Genomic DNA, 25,243 nt, shown 5'->3' on the forward strand with positions numbered 1-25,243 from the left:
AAAATTGGCAGGCACGTGTAGCACCCCGAGACGCACAAAAAAGTCTATTGGGACCATGTAGCTAAAATGTACAGGAAGTGAGCTATGAATTTTTTAATGTCCAATTTTGGCCTATTTTGGCACATTCACTGTGGTCATGCTTTTTCCCCCTTTGCAAACGTTTTTCATCCAATTGACTTCAAACTTGGCATTTATCATCTCAAGACCTGAGAGAACAACTGGGCAAAACATCTTGCCTTTTCGAAATACTATATGACAGGGGCGGGGCATCAAATATTGCCTTTAAAATTTCATTTGTCCAAAAAGAGCAAATACTTAATAACTCCCATGTTCAAGCTCCAAAAAATCTCAAACTTCTCATACAACTTAATAGTCACGGCCTGAAAACATCTATATGATAAAATTCAGTTATACATATAGCGCCACCTAGTGGTTACAATAAATGTCATACTTTACGTTTTTAGCTACTGTGCTGAGCTTGTTGAAGGGATCCATTTGAAAATTGGTCAGAAAAGCCTTAAGATGTTGATCATGCCCCACACCGAATATTGTAACTTTTCGCCAAAGGGCGTGGCCGCTACGGTGACGCAAAATCTGAAGATTTTTCGTGAAAATAAAAGCTGCATTAACTTGACCGAGATGATCCTATCTTCTCAAAATTTCACACATTTGATGAGAGTCCAGCCCTAAAGACATCTACTGACTTATATTTCATCTAACTGATAGCGCCACCTAGTGGCAATTTTTTTTATTACGAATTTTCTTCTACGTTTTTCTCCAAACACGTTAACTGGACCTACCTCATATTTGCTCAGATGAGGGTTTCGGCCTTCATGATGTCACAACACGAAGTTTGTGAGTTTTCGCGAATTGCTGTGGGTGTGGCTAAGCGCTGTTCGCCAAGAAAACAACGCCGGTTTTGAGGGTCTAAACATGTGCAGAAACTCATGAAACTTGGCACACACATCTGGCCTGGTAAAATGAACAATATTTTATTGTTGATTGTGCTATTTTTACAAAAATGACTCAATAGCGCCCCCTAGGAATTTTTAATGAAGCAGCCCCGGTTGTACGTTTAAGCAAGATCTACGAAAATTTTTAGGTGTATGAGGGAGCCCAAGACCTACAAAAAAGTCTCTTGGACCCATATGCTAAAATGAACAGGAAGTGAGCTACGAATTTTTGAATGTCCCATTTTTGACGATTTTTGCACATTCACAGGGGGCAGACTTTTGCCCACTTCTCCTACACGTTTCATCTGACTGAGTTAAGACTTGACCTGGACCATGTCAAGACCTGAGCCAACGACAGGGGGAAAAATCTTGACTTTTCGAAATACTATATGATGAAGGCGGGGCATCAAAATTTGTGTTTCGCAATGAAAAAGGATATGCTTAATAACTCCCCGGTACATGCTCCAAAAAATCCCAAACTTGACATGTATGTTTATCGTCAAGGCCTGAAGCTATCTCTATGACAACATTCAGTTATATACGCAGCGTCACCTAGCCCTTGAGGCATAAAAAAAAAATACCCCACATACGGTATTTTGTACAAAAAATGTAAACTCATTCTAAGTGTGATAACTAAGTCATTTATGAATATTCTTTTAATTTCCACCACTCAAAATGTTCACTGGCATCAGACTTATCCAAACATATATATATTTTTATTTATTTTTGATAGCCTCTGTGGACATTAAAAGCAATATCGTGAATGAAGGATATGCATAATAACTCCACGGTACATGCTCCAAAAAAAATCCCACACTTGACATGTATGCTTATAATCAAGGCCTGAAGGTATCTCGATGACAACATTCAGTTATAAATACAGCGCCACCTAGCCCTTGAGGCTTATATAAAAAAAAAAAACACATACGGTATTTTGTACAAAAAAATGTAAACTCATTCTAAGTGTGATGACTAAGTCATTTCTGAATATTCTTTTAGTTTCCACCACTCAAATTGTTCACTGGCTTCACACCGATCCAAACGTATGTACGTTTCCATTTTGTTTTATTCATTTTTGATTGCCCCTTTGGACAATAAAAGTAACATTGTGCAATGAGGACAACGAGCGATGATGTATATATACACTTTTACAAAAAATACCAATCAGGGCAACTCATTGCCTAAAAATAAAAAAGGACGCTGATTTTTGCAGGTCTTAACAATCACCAAAACCCGTTGAGCTTGACACACACTGACAAAAAAAAATATTCTACATGTAAACGTTTATTATGCCATTTTCAAAGAAATTTTGCTTCCAATAGCCAGTACCCCAACGTGCCAGTACCCCAACGTGCCAGTACCCTAACGTGCAAGTACCCCAACGTGCAAGGACTCCAACGTGGCCCGGGCTGCGAGGGCCCTTTATAGCTGCTCGCAGCTCTAGTTATTCTTCATCTTCTTCTTCTTCTTCTTCTTTATTCTCCGCAAACGATCGCGATTTTGGGTACCTAAACATTCACGAAAACTCACCGAACTTTGCGCACTCTTCGGGCCCGGCGAAAAATTTGATATTATGAAGTCGTCATAACAACGCGACTCTATAGCGCCCCCTAGCGTAGAAAAATAAAAACCAAGCCCGGCACGTTTGAGCTAGAGCAACAAAAATTGGCAGGCACGTGTAGCACCCCGAGACGCACAAAAAAGTCTATTGGGACCATGTAGCTAAAATGTACAGGAAATGAGCTATGAATTTTTTAATGTCCAATTTTGGCCTATTTTGGCACATTCACTGTGGTCATGCTTTTTCCCCCATTGCAAACATTTTTCATCCAGTTGACTTCAAAATTGGTATTTATCATCTCAAGACCTGAGACAACAACTGGGCAAAAAACCTTGACTTTTTGAAATACTATATGACGGGGGCGGGGCATCAAATATTGCCTTTAAAATTTCATTTGTCCAGAAAGAGCAAATGCTTAATAACTCCCATGTTCAAGCTCCGAAAAATCTCAAACTTCTCAGACAACGTAATAGTCACGGCCTGAAAACATCTATATGATAAAATTCAGTTATACATATAGCGCCACCTAGTGGTAACAATAAATGTCATACTTTACGTTTTTAGCTACTGTGCTGAGCTCGTTGAAGGGATCCAGTTGAAAATTGGTCAGAAAAGCCTTAACATGTTGATCATGCCCCACACCGAATATTGTAACTTTTCGCCAAAGGGCGTGGCCGCTACGGTGATGCAAAGTCTGAAGATTTTTCGTGACAATAAAACCTGCATTAACTTGACCGAGATGATCCTATCTTCTCAAAATTTCACACATTTGATGAGAGTCCAGCCCTAAAGACATCTACGAACTTATATTTCATCTTACTGATAGCGCCACCTAGTGGCATTTTTTTTTTCTTACGAATTTTCTTCTACGTTTTTGTCCAAACACGTTAACTGGACCTACCTCAGATTTGCTCAGATGAGGGTTTTGGCCTTCATGATGTCACAACACGAAGTTTGTGAGTTTTCGTGAATTGCTGTGGGCGTGGCTAAGCGCTGTTCGCCAAGAAAACAACGCCGGTTTTGAGGGTCTAAACATGCACAGAAACTCATGAAACTTGGCACACACATCTGGCCTGGTAAAATGAGCAATATTTTAATGTTGATTGTGCTATTTTTACAAAAATGACTCAATAGCGCCCCCTAGAAAATTTTAATGAAGCAGCCCCGGTTGTACGTTTAAGCAAGATCTCCGAAAAATTTTAGGTTTATGAGGGAGCCCAAGACCTACATAAAAGTCTCTTGGACCCATATGCTAAAATGAACAGGAAGTGAGCTACGAATTTTTGAATGTCCCATTTTTGATGATTTTTGCACATTTACAGGGGGCATACTTTTGCCCACTTCTTCTCCACGTTTCATCCGACTGAGTTAAGACTTGACCTGGACAATGTCAAGACCTGAGCCAACGACAGGGGGGAAAATCTTGACTTTTCGAAATACTATATGATGAGGGCGTGGCATCAAAATTTGTGTTTCGCAATGAAAAAGGATATGCTTGATAACTCCCCGGTACATGCTCCAAAAAATCCCAAACTTGACATGTATGTTTATCGTCAAGGCCTGAAGTTATCTCTATGACAACATTCAGTTATATATGCAGCGCCACCTAGCCCTTGAGGCATAAAAAAAAAAATACCCCACATACGGTATTTTGTACAAAAAATGTAAACTCATTCTAAGTGTGATAACTCAGTCATTTATGAATATTCTTTTAGTTTCCACCACTCAAAATGTTCACTGGCATCAGACTTATCCAAACATATATATATTTTTATTTATTTTTGATAGCCTCTGTGGACATTAAAAGCAATATCGTGAATGAAGGATATGCTTAATAACTCCACGGTACATGCTCCAAAAAAAATCCCACACTTGACATGTATGCTTATAATCAAGGCCTGAAGGTATCTCTATGACAACATTCAGTTATAAATACAGCGCCATCTAGCCCTTGAGGCATATTATATAAAAAAAAAAAAAAAAACACATACGGTATTTTGTACATAAAATGTAAACTCATTCTAAGTGTGATAACTAAGTCATTTATGAATATTGTTTTTGTTTCCACCACTCAAATTGTTCACTGGCTTCACACCGATCCAAAAGTATGTACGTTTCCATTTTGTTTTATTCATTTTTGATTGCCCCTTTGGACAATAAAAGTAACATTGTGCAATGAGTACAACGAGCGATGATGTCTATATACACTTTTACAAAAAATACCAATCAGGGCAACTCATTGCCTAAAAATAAAAAAGGATGCTGATTTTTGCAGGTCTTAACAATCACCAAAACCCGTTGAGCTTGACACAGACTGGCAAAAAAAAAATTCTACATGTAAACGTTTATTATGCCATTTTCAAAGAAATTTTGCTTCCAATATGCCAGTACCCAAACGTGCCAGTACCCTAACGTGCAAGTACCCCAACGTGCAAGGACCCCAACGCGGCCCGGGCTGCGAGGGCCCTTTATAGCTGCTCGCAGCTCTAGTTATTCTTCTTCTTCTTCTTCTTCTTCTTCTTCTTCTTCTTTATTCTCCGTAAACGATCGCGATTTTGGGTACCTAAACATTCACGAAAACTCACCGAACTTTGCACACTCCTCAGGCCCGGCGAAAAATTTGATATTATTAAGTCGTCATAACAATGCGACTCGATAGCGCCCCCTAGCGTAGAAAAATAAAAACCAAGCCCGGCACGTTTGAGCTAGAGCAACAAAAATTGGCAGGCACGTGTAGCACCCCGAGACGCACAAAAAAGTCTGTTGGGACCATGTAGCTAAAATGTACAGGAAGTGAGCTATGAATTTTTTAATGTCCAATTTTGGCCTATTTTGGCACATTCACTGTGGTCATGCTTTTTCCCCCTATGCAAACATTTTTCATCCCATTGACTTCAAACTTGGCATTTATCATCTCAAGACCTAAGAGAACAGCTGGGCAAAAAGTCTTGCCTTTTCGAAATACTATATGACGGGGGCGGGGCATCAAATATTGCCTTTAAAATTTCATTTGTCCAGAAAGAGCAAATGCTGAATAACTCCCATGTACAAGCTCCAAAAAATCTCAAACTTCTCAGGCAACGTAATAGTCACGGCCTGAAAACATCTATATGACAAAATTCAGTTCTACATATAGCGCCACCTAGTGGTTACAATAAATGTCATACTTTACGTTTTTAGCTACTGTGCTGAGCTCGTTGAAGGGATCCAGTTGAAAATTGGTCAGAAAAGCCTTAACATGTTGATGATGCCCCACACCGAATATTGTAACTTTTCGCCAAAGGGCGTGGCCGCTACGGTGACGCAAAATCTGAAGATTTTTCGTGACAATAAAAGCTGCATTAACCTGACCGAGATGATCCTATCTTCTCAAAATTTCACACATTTGATGAGAGTCCAGCTCTAAAGACATCTACTAACTTACATTTCATCTAACTGATAGCGCCACCTAGTGGCAATTTTTTTTCTTACGAATTTTCTTCTACTTTTTTCTCCAAACACGTTAACTGGACCTACCTCATATTTGCTCAGATGAGGGTTTCGGCCTTCATGATGTCACAACACGAAGTTTGTGAGTTTTCGCGAATTGCTGTGGGCGTGGCTAAGCGCTGTTCGCCAAGAAAACAACGCCAGTTTTGAGGGTCTAAACATGCACAGAAACTCCTGAAACTTGGCACACACATCTGGCCTGGTAAAATGAGCAATATTTTATTGTTGATTGTGCTATTTTTAAAAAAAATGACTCAATAGCGCCCCCTCGAAATTTTTAACGAAGCAGCCCCGGTTGTACGTTTAAGCAAGAACGACGAATATTTTTAGGTGTATGAGGGAGCTCAAGACCTACAAAAAAGTCTCTTGTACCCATATGCTAAAATGAACAGGAAGTGAGCTACGAATTTTTTAATGTCCCATTTTTGACGATTTTTGCACATTCACAGGGGGCAGACTTTTGCCCACTTCTCCTACACGTTTCATCCGACTGAGTTAAGACTTGGCCTGGACCATGTCAAGACCTGAGCCAACGACAGGGGGAAAAATTTTGACTTTTCGAAATACTATATGATGAGGGCGGGGCATCAAAATGTGTGTTTCGCACTGAAAAAGGATATGCTTGATAACTCCCCGGTACATGCTCCAAAAAATCCCAAACTTGACATGTATGTTTATCGTCAAGGCCTGAAGTTATCTCTATGACAACATTCAGTTATATATGCAGCGCCACCTAGCCCTTGAGGCATAAAAAAAAAATACCCCACATACGGTATTTTGTACAAAAAATGTAAACTCATTCTAAGTGTGATAACTAAGTCATTTATGAATATTCTTTTAGTTTCCACCACTCAAAATGTTCACTGGCATCAGACTTATTCAAACATATATAAATTTTTATTTATTTTTGATAGCCTCTGTGGACATTAAAAGCAATATCGTGAATGAAGGATATGCTTAATAACTCCACGGTACATGCTCCAAAAAAAATCCCACACTTGACATGTATGCTTATAATCAAGGCCTGAAGGTATCTCTATGACAACATTCAGTTATAAATACAGCGGCACCTAGCCCTTGAGGCTTATATAAAAAAAAAAAAACACACATACGGTATTTTGTACAAAAAAATGTAAACTCATTCTAAGTGTGATGACTAAGTCATTTCTGAATATTCTTTTAGTTTCCACCACTCAAATTGTTCACTGGCTTCACACCGATCCAAACGTATGTACGTTTCCATTTTGTTTTATTCATTTTTGATTGCCCCTTTGGACAATAAAAGTAACATTGTGCAATGAGTACAACGAGCGATGATGTCTATATACTCTTTTACAAAAAATACCAATCAGGGCAACTCATTGCCTAAAAATAAATAAGGACGCTGATTTTTGCAGGTCTTAACAATCACCAAAACCCGTTGAGCTTGACACACACTGGCAAAAAAAAATTCTACATGTAAACGTTTATTATGCCATTTTCAAAGAAATTTTGCTTCCAATATGCCAGTACCCCAACGTGCCAGTACCCTAACGTGCAAGTACCCCAACGTGCAAGGACCCTAACGTGGCCCGGGCTGCGAGGGCCCTTTATAGCTGCTCGCAGCTCTAGTTAGGGCCCGAGCAGCTACCGCTGCGAGGTCCCTATTGTTTTTCGATCGGATTATTATTATTATTATTATTATTATTATTATTATTATCCGTAAACGATCACGATTTTGGGTACCTAAACATTTACGAAAACTCACCAAACTTTGCACACTCCTCAGGCCCGGCGAAAAATTTGATATTATGAAGTCGTCATAACAACGCGACTCTATAGCGCCCCCTAGCATAGAAAAATAAAAACCAAGCCCGGCATGTTTGAGCTAGAGCAACAAAAATTGGCAGGCACGTGTAGCACCCCGAGACGCACAAAAAAGTCTATTGGGACCATGTAGCTAAAATGTACAGGAAGTGAGCTATGAATTTTTTAATGTCCAATTTTGGCCTATTTTGGCACATTCACTGTGGTCATGCTTTTTCCCCCTTTGCAAACATTTTTCATCCAATTGACTTCAAACTTGGCATTTATCATCTCAAGACCTGAGAGAACAACTGGGGAAAAAATCTTGCCTTTTCGAAATACTATATGACGGGGCGGGGCATCAAATATTGCCTTTAAAATTTCATTTGTCCAGAAAGAGCAAATGCTTAATAACTCCCATGTTCAAGCTCCAAAAAATCTCAAACTTCTCAGGCAACGTAATAGTCACGGCCTGAAAACATCTATATGATAAAATTCAGTTATACATATAGCGCCACCCAGTGGTTACAATAAATGTCATACTTTACGTTTTTAGCTACTGTGCTGAGCTTGTTGAAGGGATCCATTTGAAAATTGGTCAGAAAAGCCTTAAGATGTTGATCATGCCCCACACCGAATATTGTAACTTTTCGCCAAAGGGCGTGGTCGCTACGGTGACGCAAATTCTGAAGATTTTTCGTGACAATAAAAGCTGCATTAACTTGACCGAGATGATCCTATCTTCTCAAAATTTCACACATTTGATGAGAGTCCAGCCCTAAAGACATCTACTGACTTATATTTCATCTAACTGATAGCGCCACCTTGTGGCAATTTTTTTTCTTACGAATTTTCTTCTACGTTTTTCTCCAAACACGTCAACTGGATCTACCTCATATTTGATCAGATGAGGGTTTCGGCCTTCATGATGTCACAACACGAAGTTTGTGAGTTTTCGCGAATTGCTGTAGGCGTGGCTAAGCGCTGTTCGACAAGAAAACAACGCCAGTTTTGAGGGTCTAAACATGCACAGAAACTCATGAAACTTGGCACACACATCTGGCCTGGTACAATGAGCAATATTTTATTGTTGATTGTGCTATTTTTACAAAAATGACTCAATAGCGCCCCCTCGAAATTTTTAACGAAGCAGCCCCGGTTGTACGTTTAAGCAAGAATGACGAATATTTTTAGGTGTATGAGGGAGCCCAAGACCTACAAAAAAGTCTCTTGTACCCATATGCTAAAATGAACAGGAAGTGAGCTACGAATTTTTGAATGTCCCATTTTTGACGATTTTTGCACATTCACAGGGGGCAGACTTTTGCCCACTTCTCCTACACGTTTCATCCGACTGAGTTAAGACTTGGCCTGGACCATGTCAAGACCTGAGCCAACGACAGGGGGAAAAATTTTGACTTTTCGAAATACTATATGATGAGGGCGGGGCATCAAAATTTGTGTTTCGCAATGAAAAAGGATATGCTTGATAACTCCCCGGTACGTGCTCCAAAAAATCCCAAACTTGACATGTATGTTTATCGTCAAGGCCTGAAGTTATCTCTATGACAACATTCAGTTATATATGCAGCGCCACCTAGCCCTTGAGGCATGAAAAAAAAATACCCCACATACGGTATTTTGTACAAAAAATGTACACTCATTCTAAGTGTGATAACTAAGTCATTTATGAATATTCTTTTAGTTTCCACCACTCAAATTGTTCACTGGCTTCACACCGATCCAAACGTATGTACGTTTCCATTTTGTTTTATTCATTTTTGATTGCCCCTTTGGACAATAAAAGTAACATTGTGCAATGAGTACAACGAGCGATGATGTGTATATACACTTTTACAAAAAAATACCAATCAGGGCAACTCATTGCCTAAAAATAAAAAAGGACGCTGATTTTTGCAGGTCTTAACAATCACCAAAACCCGTTGAGCTTGACACACACACTGGCCAAAAAATATTCTACATGTAAACGTTTATTATGCCATTTTCAAAGAAATTTTGCTTCCAATATGCCAGTACCCCAATGTGCCAGTACCCCAACGTGCAAGTACCCCAACGTGCAAGGACCCCAACGTGGCCCGGGCTGCGAGGGCCCTTTATAGCTGCTCGCAGCTCTAGTTATTATTATTCTTCTTCTTCTTCTTCTTCTCCGTAAACGATCACGATTTTGGGTACCTAAACATTTACGAAAACTCACCAAACTTTGCACACTCCTCAGGCCCGGCGAAAAATTTGATATTATGAAGTCGTCATAACAACGCGACTCTATAGCGCCCCCTAGCATAGAAAAATAAAAACCAAGCCCGGCATGTTTGAGCTAGAGCAACGAAAATTGGCAGGCACGTGTAGCACCCCGAGACGCACAAAAAAGTCTATTGGGACCATGTAGCTAAAATGTACAGGAAGTGAGCTATGAATTTTTTAATGTCCAATTTTGGCCTATTTTGGCACATTCACTGTGGTCATGCTTTTTCCCCCTTTGCAAACATTTTTCATCCAATTGACTTCAAACTTGGCATTTATCATCTCAAGATCTGAGAGAACAACTGGGGAAAAAATCTTGCCTTTTCGAAATACTATATGACGGGGGCGGGGCATCAAATATTGCCTTTAAAATTTCATTTGTCCAGAAAGAGCAAATGCTTAATAACTCCCATGTTCAAGCTCCAAAAAATCTCAAACTTCTCAGGCAACGTAATAGTCACGGCCTGAAAACATCTATATGATAAAATTCAGTTATCCATGTAGCGCCACCTAGTGGTAACAATAATTGTCATACTTTACGTTTTTAGCTACTGTGCTGAGCTCGTTGAAGGGATCCAGTTGAAAATTGGTCAGAAAAGCCTTAAGATGTTGATCATGCCCCACACCCAATATTGTAACTTTTCGCCAAAGGGCGTGGCCGCTACGGTGCCGCAAAGTCTGAAGATTTCTCGTGACAACAAAAGCTGCATTAACTTGACCGAGATGATGCTATCTTCTCAAAATTGTACACAATTGATGAGAGTCCAGCCCTAAAGACATCTACAAACTTATATTTCATCTTACTGATAGCGCCACCTACTGGCAATTTTTTTTCTTACGATTTTTCTTCAATGTTTTTCTCCAACCATGTTAACTGGACCTACCTCATATTTGCTCAGATGAGGGTGTCGGCCTTCATGCTGTCACAACACGAAGTTTGTGAGTTTTCGCGAGTCGCTGTGGGCGTGGCTAAGCGCTGTTCGCCAAGAAAACAACGCCAATTTTGAGGGCCTAAACTGGCACAGAAACACACGAAACTTGGCACACACAGCTGGCCTGGCAAAATGAGCAATTTTTTATCGGCGATTGTGCTATTTTTACAAAAATGACTCAATAGCGCCCCCTAGAAATCTTTAACGAAACAGCCCCAGTTGTACGTTTAAGCAAGAACGACGAATATTTTTAGGTGTATGAGGGAGCCCAAGACCTACAAAAAAGTCTCTTGTACCCATATGCTAAAATGAACAGGAAGTGAGCTACGAATTTTTGAATGTCCCATTTTTGACGATTTTTGCACATTCACAGGGGGCAGACTTTTGCCCACTTCTCCTACACGTTTCATCCGACTGAGTTAAGACTTGGCCTGGACCATGTCAAGACCTGAGCCAACGACAGGGGGAAAAATTTTGACTTTTCAAAATACTATATGATGAGGGCGGGGCATCAAAATTTGTGTTTCGCAATGAAAAAGGATATGCTTGATAACTCCCCGGTACATGCTCCAAAAAATCCCAAACTTGACATGTATGTTTATCGTCAAGGCCTGAAGTTATCTCTATGACAACATTCAGTTATATATGCAGCGCCACCTAGCCCTTGAGGCATAAAAAAAAAAATACCCCACATACGGTATTTTGTACAAAAAATTTAAACTCATTCTAAGTGTGATAACTAAGTCATTTATGAATATTCTTTTAGTTTCCACCACTCAAAATGTTCACTGGCATCAGACTTATCCAAACATATATATATTTTTATTTATTTTTGATAGCCTTTATGGACATTAAAAGCAATATCGTGAATGAAGGATATGCTTAATAACTCCACGGTACATGCTCCAAAAAAAATCCCACACTTGACATGTATGCTTATAATCAAGGCCTGAAGGTATCTCTATGACAACATTCAGTTATAAATACAGCGCCACCTAGCCCTTGAGGCATTTATATATATATATATAAAAAAAAACACATACGGTGTTTTGTACAAAAAATGTACACTCATTCTAAGTGTGATAACTAAGTCATTTATGAATATTCTTTTAGTTTCCACCACTCAAATTGTTCACTGGCTTCACACCGATCCAAACGTATGTACGTTTCCATTTTGTTTTATTCATTTTTGATTGCCCCTTTGGACAATAAAAGTAACATTGTGCAATGAGTACAACGAGCGATGATGTGTATATACACTTTTACAAAAAATACCAATCAGGGCAACTCATTGCCTAAAAATAAAAAAGGACACTGATTTTTGCAGGTCTTAACAACCACCAAAACCCGTTGAGCTTGACACACACTGGCAAAAAAAAAAATTCTACATGTAAACGTTTATTATGCCATTTTCAAAGAAATTTTGCTTCCAATATGCCAGTACCCCAACGTGCAAGGACCCCAACGTGGCCCGGGCTGCGAGGGCCCTTTATAGCTGCTCGCAGCTCTAGTTAGGGCCCGAGCAGCGACCGCTGCGAGGTCCCTATTGTTTTTGTAAAAATTATTATTATTATTATTATTATTATTATTATTATTATTATTATTATTATTATTATTATTATTATTATTCTTTATTCTCCGCAAACGATCCCGATTTTGGGTACCTAAACATTCACGAAAACTCACCGAACTTTGCACACTCCTCAGGCCCGGCGAAAAATTTGATATTATGAAGTCGTCATAACAACGTGACTCTATAGCGCCCCCTAGCGTAGAAAAATAAAAACCAAGCCCGGCACGTTTGAGCTAGAGCAACGAAAATTGGCAGGCACGTGTAGCACCCCGAGCTGCACAAAAAAGTCTATTGGGACCATGTAGCTAAAATGTACAGGAAATGAGCTATGAATTTTTTAATGTCCAATTTTGGCCTATTTTGGCACATTCACTGTGGTCATGCTTTTTCCCCCTCTGCAAACATTTTTCATCCAATTAACTTCAAACTTGGCATTTATCATCTCAAGACGTGAGAGAACAACTGGGCAAAAAGTCTTGCCTTTTCGAAATACTATATGATGGGGGCGGGGCATCAAATATTGCCTTTAAAATTTCATTTTGTCATGTTTCGGTTTTTTGGGTTGGGTTTTTGTTTTATTTTGGTGAGTGTTGGTTGTTGGTGTTCCGGTCTTCTTCCCCAGTCTCGTTATGTTAACCTTGTCCACCTGCTTGTGTCTTCCCTTCCTGATGTGTAGTGCTGATTGGTTCCCCCTCCCTGCTGTGTCTCCCAGGTGTGTCCGGTTATTGTCATTAGTGTTGGTATAAGGGAGTGGTGTTTGTCTCACGCGGGTGTGGGAGCATTGTTTGCTGAATGTTTTGCTGTTGTCTGCATGCTTTGTCACAGTGGTGTCTTCTGACCAAGTTCGCCAAGTCTTCTATGCTAAGTTTGCCAAGTCTTCTATGCTAAGTTTGCCAAGTCTTCTATGCTAAGTTTGCCAAGTCTTCTATGCTAAGTTTGCCAATCTTCTATGCTAAGTTTGCCAAGTCGTCTATGCTAAGATTGCCAAGTCTTCCACCCCAAGTCTACTAAGTCTTCCACGCCAAGTCTACTAAGTCTTCAAAGTCAGCCACGCCAAGCCTTCAACGTCAGCCACGCCAAGCCTTCAACGTCAGCCACGCCGAGTCTTCAACGTCAGCCACGCCAAGTCTTCAACGTCAGCCACGCCAAGTCTTCAACGTCAGCCACGCCAAGTCTTCAACGTCAACCACGCCAAGTCTTCAAAGTCAACCACGCCAAGTCTTCAACGTCAGCCACGCCAAGCCTTCAACGTCAGCCACGCCGAGTCTTCAACGTCAGCCACGCCGAGTCTTCAACGTCAGCCACGCCGAGTCTTCAACGTCAGCCACGCCGAGTCTTCAACGTCAGCCACGCCGAGTCTTCAACGTCAGCCACGCCAAGTCTTCAACGTCAGCCACGCCAAGTCTTCAACGTCAACCACGCCAAGTCTTCAACGTCAACCACGCCAAGTCTTCAACGTCAACCACGCCAAGTCTTCAGCGTCAGCCACGCCAAGTCTTCTGCATCACGCCAAGTCTTCTGCATCACGCCAAGTCACGTCAAGTCATCCACGTCACGCCAAGTCTTCAAAGTCTTCTGCATCACGCCAAGTCTTCTGCATCACGCCAAGTCTTCTGCATCACGCCAAGTCTTCTGCATCACGCCAAGTCTTCTGCATCACGCCAAGTCTTCTGCCTCACGCCAAGTCTTCTGCCTCACGCCAAGTCTCTGCCTCACGCCAAGTCTCTGCCTCACGCCAAGTCTCTGCCTCACGCCAAGTCTCTGCCTCACGCCAAGTCTCTGCCTCACGCCAAGTCTCTGCCTCACGCCAAGTCTCTGCATCACGCATCGCCGAGTCCTCGCCATGATCTGGGTACACGTCCAGCCCAGTCTTCTCCACTTCAGTCTCGTCCAGTCCTTTCCCACCACAGTCAATAAAGTCATTCTAGTTGCTGTCATTCCTCTTCTCCCTGCCTGTTTATTCCGCCTCTGGGTCCGTCCATCACACCCCCACCGTGACAGAATGCTCCCACCAACCCGGACCCAGCGGAGGTTCCAAGTCCCCGTTCCGGCTCCGCGCCGGATTCAGGACCCCGTTCCGGCTCCGCGCCGGATTCAGGCCCTCGTCCTGGCACCTCGGCAGCCCATGAATGCCATGCCTGTGCCGCTGCTGCCGCTTCAGCCCCTGGCCTCTTTGCCTGTGCCGCTGCTGCCGCTTCAGCCCCTGGCCACTTCGTCGCTGCCGGTCCCGGATGCAACGCCTGTGCCGCTGCCGCCGCAGCCCCAGGCCGCTTCGCCTGCGCCGCTGCCGCCGCAGCCCCAGGCCGCTTCGCCTGCGCCGCTGCCGCCGCAGCCCCTGGCCGCTTCGCCCGCGCCGCTGCCGCCGCAGCCCCTGGCCGCTTCGCCCGCGCCGCTGCCGCCGCAGCCCCTGGCCGCTTCGCCTGCGCCGCTGCCGCCGCAGCTCCTGGCCGCTTCGCCTGCGCCGCTGCCGCCGCATCCCCTGGCCGCTTCGCCTGCGCCGCTGCCGCCGCAGCCCCTGGCCGCTTCGCCTGCGCCGCTGCCTCCGCAGCCCCTGGCCGCAACGCCTGCGCCGCTGCCTCCGCAGCCCCTTGCCGCAACGCCTGCGCCGCTGCCTCCGCAGCCCCTGGCCGCAACGCCTGCGCCGCTGCCTCCGCAGCCCCTGGCCGCAACGCCTGCGCCGCTGCCTCCGCAGCCCCTGGCCGCAACGCCTGTGCCGCTGCCTCCGCAGCCCCTGGCCGCAGCGCCTGTGCAGCCTAAGCCCCTGGCGTCTCAGGTCCCCTCGTCGCGGCCAATTGGCATTTCAGGTCCCCTCGTCACGGCAGAGTTGCCGCCTTCTCCCGCTTCCTCATCTCTGCCCCAAGTCAAGTCTCAAGTTTCCTCGTCTCTGCCCCAGGTCAAATCCCCAGCTTCCTCGTCACAGCCCCAGCCAAAGTCTCAAGTTTCCTCATCTCTGCCCCAGGTCAAATCCCCAGCTTCCTCGTCTCTGCCCCAGGTCAAATCCCCAGCTTCCTCGTCTCTGCCCCGATCAAAGTCTCCGGGCCTGGTGTCCGCCCCAAGCAGTGCGGTCATGGTGGCCGATCCGGGACCTAGCGCCAGGCGGCGCAGAAGACGGGCCCACCACGGGGACCGGCCCTTGGCGGAGCCACCCCAGTTTCAGCCCTCTGGGCCGATGATTTTGCCTCCTCCTGGGCCACCCCCGGATGCGGAGTTTATGGCATTGTGTGAGGCCGTTTTTCGCCCCCTTGTGTCCTCCTATTCCTACCCTGGTTGAGGGCTGTGTTTTGCTCCCGTTCCCGTCCCCGCCCTCCCCTTTTTTGGCTTGTGTTGTGTTTGGGACGTCTGGGAGCCGTCCCTTGGTGGAGGGGTACTGTCATGTTTCGGTTTTTTGGGTTGGGTTTTTGTTTTATTTTGGTGAGTGTTGGTTGTTGGTGTTCCGGTCTTCTTCCCCAGTCTCGTTATGTTAACCTTGTCCACCTGCTTGTGTCTTCCCTTCCTGATGTGTAGTGCTGATTGGTTCCCCCTCCCTGCTGTGTCTCCCAGGTGTGTCCGGTTATTGTCATTAGTGTTGGTATAAGGGAGTGGTGTTTGTCTCACGCGGGTGTGGGAGCATTGTTTGCTGAATGTTTTGCTGTTGTCTGCATGCTTTGTCACAGTGGTGTCTTCTGACCAAGTTCGCCAAGTCTTCTATGCTAAGTTTGCCAAGTCTTCTATGCTAAGTTTGCCAAGTCTTCTATGCTAAGTTTGCCAAGTCTTCTATGCTAAGTTTGCCAATCTTCTATGCTAAGTTTGCCAAGTCGTCTATGCTAAGATTGCCAAGTCTTCCACCCCAAGTCTACTAAGTCTTCCACGCCAAGTCTACTAAGTCTTCAAAGTCAGCCACGCCAAGCCTTCAACGTCAGCCACGCCGAGTCTTCAACGTCAGCCACGCCAAGTCTTCAACGTCAGCCACGCCAAGTCTTCAACGTCAGCCACGCCAAGTCTTCAACGTCAACCACGGCAAGTCTTCAAAGTCAACCACGCCAAGTCTTCAACGTCAGCCACGCCAAGCCTTCAACGTCAGCCACGCCAAGCCTTCAACGTCAGCCACGCCGAGTCTTCAACGTCAGCCACGCCGAGTCTTCAACGTCAGCCACGCCGAGTCTTCAACGTCAGCCACGCCAAGTCTTCAACGTCAGCCACGCCTAGTCTTCAACGTCAACCACGCCAAGTCTTCAACGTCAACCACGCCAAGTCTTCAACGTCAACCACGCCAAGTCTTCAGCGTCAGCCACGCCAAGTCTTCTGCATCACGCCAAGTCTTCTGCATCACGCCAAGTCACGTCAAGTCATCCACGTCACGCCAAGTCTTCAAAGTCTTCTGCATCACGCCAAGTCTTCTGCATCACGCCAAGTCTTCTGCATCACGCCAAGTCTTCTGCATCACGCCAAGTCTTCTGCATCACGCCAAGTCTTCTGCATCACGCCAAGTCTTCTGCCTCACGCCAAGTCTTCTGCCTCACGCCAAGTCTTCTGCCTCACGCCAAGTCTTCTGCCTCACGCCAAGTCTCTGCCTCACGCCAAGTCTCTGCCTCACGCCAAGTCTCTGCCTCACGCCAAGTCTCTGCCTCACGCCAAGTCTCTGCCTCACGCCAAGTCTCTGCCTCTCGCCAAGTCTCTGCCTCACGCCAAGTCTCTGCATCACGAAACGCCGAGTCCTCGCCATGATCTGGGTACACGTCCAGCCCAGTCTTCTCCACTTCAGTCTCGTCCAGTCCTTTCCCACCACAGTCAATAAAGTCATTCTAGTTGCTGTCATTCCTCTTCTCCCTGCCTGTTTATTCCGCCTCTGGGTCCGTCCATCACACCCCCACCGTGACACATTTGTCCAGAAAGAGCAAATGCTTAATAACTCCCATGTTCAAGCTCCAAAAAATCTCAAACTTCTCAGGCAATGTAATAGTCACGGCCTGAAAACATCTATATGATAAAATTCAGTTATACATATAGCGCCACCTAGTGGTAACAATAAATGTCATACTTTACGTTTTTAGCTACTGCGCTGAGCTCGTTGAAGGGATCCATTTGAAAATTGGTCAGAAAAGCCTTAAGATGTTGATCATGCCCCACACCGAATATTGTAACTTTTCGCCAAAGGGCGTGGCCGCTACGGTGACGCAAAGTCTGAAGATTTTTCGTGAAAATAAAAGCTGCATTAACTTGACCGAGATGATCCTATCTTCTCAAAATTTCACACATTTGATGAGAGTCCAGCCCTAAAGACATCTACTGACTTATATTTCATCTAACTGATAGCGCCACCTAGTGGCAATTTTTTTTATTACGAATTTTCTTCTACGTTTTTCTCCAAACACGTTAACTGGACCTACCTCATATTTGCTCAGATGAGGGTTTCGGCCTTCATGATGTCACAACACGAAGTTTGTGAGTTTTCGCGAATTGCTGTGGGTGTGGCTAAGCGCTGTTCGCCAAGAAAACAATGCCAGTTTTGAGGGTCTAAACATGCACAGAAACTCATGAAACTTGGCACACACATCTGGCCTGGTAAAATGAGCAATATTTTTTGTTGATTGTGCTATTTTTACAAAAATGACTCAATAGCGCCCCCTAGAAGTTTTTAACGAAGCAGCCCCGGTTGTACGTTTAAGCAAGAACGACGAATATTTTTAGGTGTATGAGGGAGCCCAAGACCTACAAAAAAGTCTCTTGTACCCATATGCTAAAATGAACAGGAAGTGAGCTACGAATTTTTGAATGTCCCATTTTTGACAATTTTTGCACATTCACAGGGGGCAGACTTTTGCCCACTTCTCCTACACGTTTCATCTGACTGAGTTAAGACTTGACCTGGACCATGTCAAGACCTGAGCCAACGACAGGGGGAAAAATCTTGACCTTTCGAAATACTATATGATGAAGGCGGGGCATCAAAATTTGTGTTTCGCACTGAAAAAGGATATGCTTAATAACTCCCCGGTACATGCTCCAAAAAATCCCAAACTTGACATGTATGTTTATCGTCAAGGCCTGAAGCTATCTCTATGACAACATTCAGTTATATATGCAGCGCCACCTAGCCCTTGAGGCATAAAAAAAAAATACCCCACATACGGTATTTTGTACAAAAAATGTAAACTCATTCTAAGTGTGATAACTAAGTCATTTATGAATATTCTTTTAGTTTCCACCACTCAAAATGTTCACTGGCATCAGACTTATCCAAACATATATATATTTTTATTTATTTTTGATAGCCTCTGTGGACATTAAAAGCAATATCGTGAATGAAGGATATGCTTAATAACTCCACGGTACATGCTCCCAAAAAAATCCCACACTTGACATGTATGCTTATAATCAAGGCCTGAAGGTATCTCGATGACAACATTCAGTTATAAATACAGCGCCACCTAGCCCTTGAGGCTTATATAAAAAAAAAAAACCACATACGGTATTTTGTACAAAAAAATGCAAACTCATTCTAAGTGTGATGACTAAGTCATTTCTGAATATTCTTTTAGTTTCCACCACTCAAATTGTTCACTGGCTTCACACCGATCCAAACGTATGTACGTTTCCATTTTGTTTTATTCATTTTTGATTGCCCCTTTGGACAATAAAAGTAACATTGTGCAATGAGTACAACGAGCGATGATGTATATATACACTTTTACAAAAAATACCAATCAGGGCAACTCATTGCCTAAAAATAAAAAAGGACGCTGATTTTTGCAGGTCATAACAATCACCAAAACCCGTTGAGCTTGACACACACTGGCAAAAAAAATATTCTACATGTAAATGTTTATTATGCCATTTTCAAAGAAATTTTGCTTCCAATATGCCAGTACCCCAACGTGCCAGTACCCTAACGTGCAAGTACCCCAACGTGCAAGGACTCCAACGTGGCCCGGGCTGCGAGGGCCCTTTATAGCTGCTCGCAGCTCTAGTTATTATTCTTCTTCTTCTTCTTCTTCTTTATTCTCCGCAAACAATCGCGATTTTGGGTACCTAAATATTCACGAAAACTCACCGAACTTTGCACACTCCTCAGGTCCGGCGAAAAATTTGATATTATGAAGTCGTTATAACAACGCGACTCTATAGCGCCCCCTAGCATAGAAAAATAAAAACCAATCCCGGCACGTTTGACTTAGAGCTACGAAAATTGGCAGGCACTTGTAGCACCCCGGGACGCACAAAAAGTCAATTGGGACCATGTAGCAAAAATGTACAGGAAGTGAGTTATGAATTTTTGAATGTCCAATTTTGGCCCATTTTTGCACATTCACTGTGGTCATACTTTCCCCCCCTTTGCAAACAGTTTTCATCCGATTGACTTCAAACTTGGCATTTATCCTCTCAAGACCTGAGAGAACAACTGGGCAAAAAGTCTTGCCTTTTCGAAATACTATATGATGGGGGCGGGGCATCAAATATTGCCTTTAAAATTTCATTTGTCCAGAAAGAGCAAATGCTTAATAACTCACATGTTCAAGCTCCAAAAAATCTCAAACTTCTCAGGCAACGTAATAGTCACGGCCTGAAAACATCTATATGATAAATTTCAGTTCTCCATATAGCGCCACCTAGTGGTAACAATAAATGTCATGCTTTACGTTTTTAGCTACTGTGCTGATCTCGTTGAAGGGATCCAGTTGAAAATTGGTCAGAAAAGCCTTAAGATGTTGATCATGCCCCACACCGAATATTGTAACCTTTCGCCAAAGGGCGTGGCCGCTACGGTGCCGCAAAGTCTGAAGATTTTTCGTGACAATAAAAGCTGCATTAACTTGACCGAGATGATCCTATCTTCTCAAAATTTCACACATTTGATGAGAGTCCAGCCCTGAAGACATCTACAAACATATATTTCATCTTACTGATAGCGCCACCTAGTGGCAATTTTTTTTTCTTACGAATTTTCTTCTACGTTTTTCTACAAACACGTTAACTGAACCTACCTCATATTTGCTCAGATGAGGGTTTCGGCCTTCATGATGTCACAACACGAAGTTTGTGAGTTTTCGCGAATCGCTGTGGGCGTGGCTAAGCGCTGTTCGCCAAGAAAACAACACCAATTTTGAGGGCCTAAACCGGCACAGAAACACATGAAACGTGGCACACACATATGGGCTGGCAAAATGAGCAATTTTTTATCGGCGATTGTGCTATTTTTACAAAAATGACTCAATAGCGCCCCCTAGAAATCTTTAACGAAACAGCCCCAGTTGTACGTTTAAGCAAGAACGACGAATATTTTTAGGTGTATGAGGGAGCCCAAGACCTACAAAAAAGTCTCTTGGACCCATATGCTAAAATGAACAGGAAGTGAGCTACGAATTTTTGAATGTCCCATTTTTTTACGATTTTAGCACATTTACAGGGGGCATACTTTTGCCCACTTCTCCTACACGTTTTATCCGACTGACGTATGACTTGACCTGGACCATGCCAAGACCTGAGCCAACAACAGGGGGAAAAATCTTGACTTTTCTAAATACTATATGATGAGGGCGGGGCATCAAAATTTGTGTTTCGCACTGAAAAAGGATATGCTTAATAACTCCCCGATACATGCTCCAAAAAATCCCAAACTTGACATGTATGTTTATCGTCAAGGCCTGAAGGTATCTCTATGACAACATTCAGTTATATATGCAGCGCCACCTAGCCCTTGAGGCATGAAAAAAAAATACCCCACTTACGGTATTTTGTACAAAAAATGTCAACTCATTCTAAGTGTGATAACTAAGTCATTTAGGAATATTCTTTTACTTTCCACCACTCAAAATATTCACTGGCATCAGACCTAACCAAACATACATATTTTTGTTATTTAGTTTTATGTATTTTTGATAGCATCTATGGACATTAAAAGCAATATCGTTAATGAAGGCTATGCTTAATAACTCCCAGGTACATGCTTCAAAAAATCCCAAACTTGACATGTATATTTATAGTCAAGGCGTGAAGGTATCTCTATGACAAAATTCAGTTATAAATACTGCGCCGTCCTTGAGGCATAAAAAAAAAAAACAACAACCCCACTTACAATATTTTGAACAAAATTTGTGAACTCGTGTTATAACTAAGTCATTTATGAATATTCTTTTACTTTCCACTACTCAAGATGTTCACTGGTATTAGACCGATCCAAACATATGTACTTTTTTAATTTAGTTTCTTTTTTTTTTTTTATCGCCTCTATGGACAATAAAAGCAATGATTGTGCAATGAGTACGAGCGATGATGGGTATATATACCTTTGCAAAAAATCCTAGCTCCTCAAAATTTCACACAATTGATGAGAGTCCATCCCTTAACTCATCTACAAACTTATATTTCATCTTACTTATAGCGCCACTAAGTGGCCATTTTTTTTCTTACGAATTTTCTTCAACGTTTTTCTCAAAACACGTTAACTGGACCTACCTCATATTTGTTCAGAAGAGGGTTTCAGCCTTCATGATGTCACAACACGAAGTTTGTGAGTTTTCGCGAAACGCTGTGGGTGTGGCTAAGCACTGCTCGGCAAGAAAACAACGCCGATTTTGAGGGTCTAAACATACACAGAAACTCATGAAACTTGGCACACACATCTGGCCTGGTAAAATGAGTAACATTTTATCATGTATTGTGCTATTTAAAAAAAAATGACTCAATAGTGCCCCCTCGAAATTTTTAACTAAGCAGCCCCACTTGTACGTTGAAGCAAGATCTTTGGAAATTTTTAGGTGTATGTGAGAGCCCAAGACCTACAAAAAAATCTCTTGTACCCATCTGCTAAAATGAACAGGATGTGAGCTACGAATTTTTGAATGTCCCATTTTTTTACGATTTTAGCACATTTACAGGGGGCATACTTTTGCCCACTTCTCCTACACAATTCATCCGACTGACTTCAGACATGACTTGAACCATGTCAAATCCTGAGCCAACGACGGTGGGAAAAATCTTGACTTTTCGGAATACTATATGATGAGGGCGGAGCATCAAATTTTGTGTTTCGCAATGAAAAAGGATATGCTTAATAACTCCCCGGTACATGCTCCAAACAATCCCAAACTTGACATGTATGTTAACATTTAAGGCCTGAAGCTATGTCTATGACAACATTCAGTTATATATGCAGTGCCACCTCGCCCTTGAGGCATGAAAAAAAAATACCCCACCTACGGTATTTTTACAAAAAATGTAAACTCATTCTAAGTGTTATAACTAAGTCATTTATGAATATTCTTGTACTTTCCACCACTCAAAATGTTCACTGGCATCAGACCTAACCAAACATACATATTTTTGTTATTTAGTTTTATTGATTTTTGATAGCCTCTATGGACATTAAAAGCAATATCGTGAATGAAGGATATGCTTAATAACTCCCCGGTACATGCTCCAAAAAATCCCAAACTTGACATGTATGTTAATATTTAAGGCCTGAAGGTATCTCTATGACAATGTTCAGTTATATATGCAGCGCCACCTAGCCCTTGAGGCGTGAAAAAAAAATACCCCACATATGGTATTTTTACAAAAATTGTAAACTCATTGTAAGTGTGATAACTAAGTCATTTATGAATATTATTTTAGTTTCCACCACTCAAAATGTTCACTGGCATCAGACCTATCCAAACATGCATACTTTTTTTTATTTAATTTGATTTAATTTTGATAGCCTCTATGGACAATAAAAGCAACATTGTGCAATGAGTACGAGCGATGATTTTTTTTCCAAAAAATACCAATCAGGGCAACTTATTCCCTAAAAATAAAAATGGGTGCTAATTTTTGCAGATCTTAACGTTCACCAAAACCCATTGAACTTGAAACATTCATCACACCTGGCAAAGAAAATCCACATGTAAAGGTTTATCATGCCATTTTCAAAGAAATTCTGCTTCCAATGTGACAGTACCCCAATGTGCGAGTACCCCAACGTGCAAGTACCCCAACGTGCAAGTACCCCAACGTGGCACGGGCTGCGAGGGCCTTTTATAGCTGCTTGCAGCTCTAGTTACAATTTACTTCTGTAACGTCCAGATTATTAATTCGTCCAAAAGACGACCCAATTATCGCTACACAGTCATCGGGTCATTCGGGGGCGGTGCACAGCGCGGGGGTGCGTCCGGCAGTGAATCCGGTAGTGGCGCTGTCTGGCAGGCGTCGCTTGGGGGCGATAAACAGCGCAGGGGTGCATCTGGTAGTGAAACTGGTGGTGGTGGTCGTAGTGGTGTTTGGCAGGCGTCGTTCGGGAGCAGGGGAGCTGGATGGTCGGTGTTTGGAATGTGGGCAGATGAGGACAAATCAATTTGTTCTGAAGGGCAGGGAGTGGAAGATAGTGAGCCAGCCTCATCAGACTCTCTTATCTGTTGTTGTGCTTCATGTCCTTTGTATTGGGAACATAGCGTTTTCCTTTTTCTTGCTGGTACCAACGTCCAAGACAGCTGGGTTTGGGGCACGTTTTTGGGCACACGGTGGCACAAGTCCAGGTTACTGTGGCTGAACTCAGAAGAAAGGAAGCCACGTATCGCTTTTAACATGTCCTTGGCGACCGCTGCCTTCGGTGACTGTTGAGCAGGGAAAAAGACTCATCCGGAAAAGAGGAGTACCAAAAGAAGGAGAGTTCTGTTCGCCGTCTTTTGAATGGCCCAAAACAAGATGGCGATATGCAAAGTAGTCACACTGACCAAAACTCCGCCCATTCCGTACGTAAGAAGCAAACTTTGCTTTCCGGGTGAGAAAGCAATTTTGGAGTACATCTATCATTCAAGGTACATGTAAGCTTCACATTAGTACATAAAGAAAACAACATGAATCACTTAGTGTCATTTAGATACTTATACAGAATCCGTTTATCAATGTTGCGTATGATTATGTCATTATATAAATTGTTTTGAATTGGTGGAGGTTCATGAGGGTAATTCTGATTGTGGCCGCTAGGGGTCGCTCTTGTCACGTGTAGTTCCATTGAATGTGTCTGAAGCCAAGATGTCTGGCTTGCCTGGAGTGTTTTTGGTCCCATTGAGGTTTTGCAAATCTGATTAGACTTTATGAAGCCACCAGGTCTGAGAAACCCTCAGATCACAGTGTGGCCTTAAGAAAAGAATGTACTGTGTTCTGTTGTTTGTTATAAAAACTGGAGTTTGAGTGTCTGGCAGTTCTTACTTCAAAGACGTGGCTTCTTTGAATGCACTTACATTCCCCCAAAACGTCTCTGACTTGGCTTGTAGCTCCAAGGGTTAATCCACAACAAGGAGAAAGAGAATGCACCACCATTCCACAGGAGGGTGTCAACTTCCGCTTACCCGCAGGACTTAAATCGGGAAATATGTCCTGATCGACTCTCCAACTAAAGGGTTAGAAATTCCCCTTTTTCCTCACCAGCTCTAAGGCGTCAGCGTGAGGAGACGGGAATTAAATAAGCCGATATATCAAAGTGGATTCACCTAGGTTTGTTCACTGTCTTCTTATCATGAGGCCAATCCGTTTTCATACACCTATCAATCCTGAGTGAGTAACCACACACACAGAGCCCAGGAAGGATAATCTGAACACCTCACTTAAATTGGCAGCTCCACTTTTCTAAGTTGTTTGCATTTGTTATTGACCTAGTAATTTAATAATCCTTGTTAGAATCATACGGATTTGTTACATATCAAGCTGGAGTATTTGACTTTATTAATACAGA

The sequence above is a fragment of the Festucalex cinctus genome, chromosome 5 (genome assembly GCF_051991245.1).
Source record: "Festucalex cinctus isolate MCC-2025b chromosome 5, RoL_Fcin_1.0, whole genome shotgun sequence".
In the NCBI taxonomy this organism is placed as follows: Eukaryota; Metazoa; Chordata; class Actinopteri; order Syngnathiformes; family Syngnathidae; genus Festucalex; species Festucalex cinctus.